At 38.9% G+C, this 555-nt stretch overlaps 1 protein-coding gene across 1 annotated transcript in view; it reads left to right on the top strand.

Moving 5' to 3' along the window:
* The window catches only part of LOC119592994 (voltage-dependent calcium channel type A subunit alpha-1-like), a gene marked incomplete in the record, with an annotated part of 154,497 nt that overhangs the window by 100,225 nt on the left and 53,717 nt on the right, over positions 1 to 555 (top strand).

Here is a 555-nt window from a genome sequence, read left to right as displayed (position 1 = left end):
TAACACACACCACATGCCAACAATGATAACTTGTTACCACCATATGTTCTGACAACTACAATCGTCTACATGTAACAGGGGAGAAATTTCCAACAACAAAAAAAGCTTGTTTTATTTTCAAATCTCATGCCAGAGGTATCCACTATATCTTTAAATAATCCAATTACTTTCTGTGATTACATACACAGGCTGAATACCATTACTCCTTAATAATAATACACCCTTGTTAGGGTTACTCTCACAGCCAAGTGTACCGTCTGAAACATCTAACATGCAGAGTGAAACGTTTCTCATGTATAAAGAAAAAAAATATCTCTTAAAAAGCTGTCCCAATGACACATTTAACCAAAATCAAACACGCACAGAATCTTATGGCCAGTGTGTGTGTACAATACTTAGGATACAGTCTTATCAATGCCGTCACAAGATAAGGCACACGGTACGCCTCACCACAGCATTATCCTAGGCTTCTTGACTGGGCTTTTAAAGTCTATGACGACTCCTGTTTAAAGAGCCGCTTCAACCACCCAACAACAGCAGATCTTGCACCAGCGA

The sequence above is a fragment of the Penaeus monodon genome, chromosome 31, assembly GCF_015228065.2.
Source record: "Penaeus monodon isolate SGIC_2016 chromosome 31, NSTDA_Pmon_1, whole genome shotgun sequence".
Lineage (NCBI taxonomy): Eukaryota > Metazoa > Arthropoda > Malacostraca > Decapoda > Penaeidae > Penaeus > Penaeus monodon.
The sequence above is the reverse complement of the archived record's forward strand: the minus strand, read 5'-3'. Positions and strand labels throughout refer to the sequence as shown.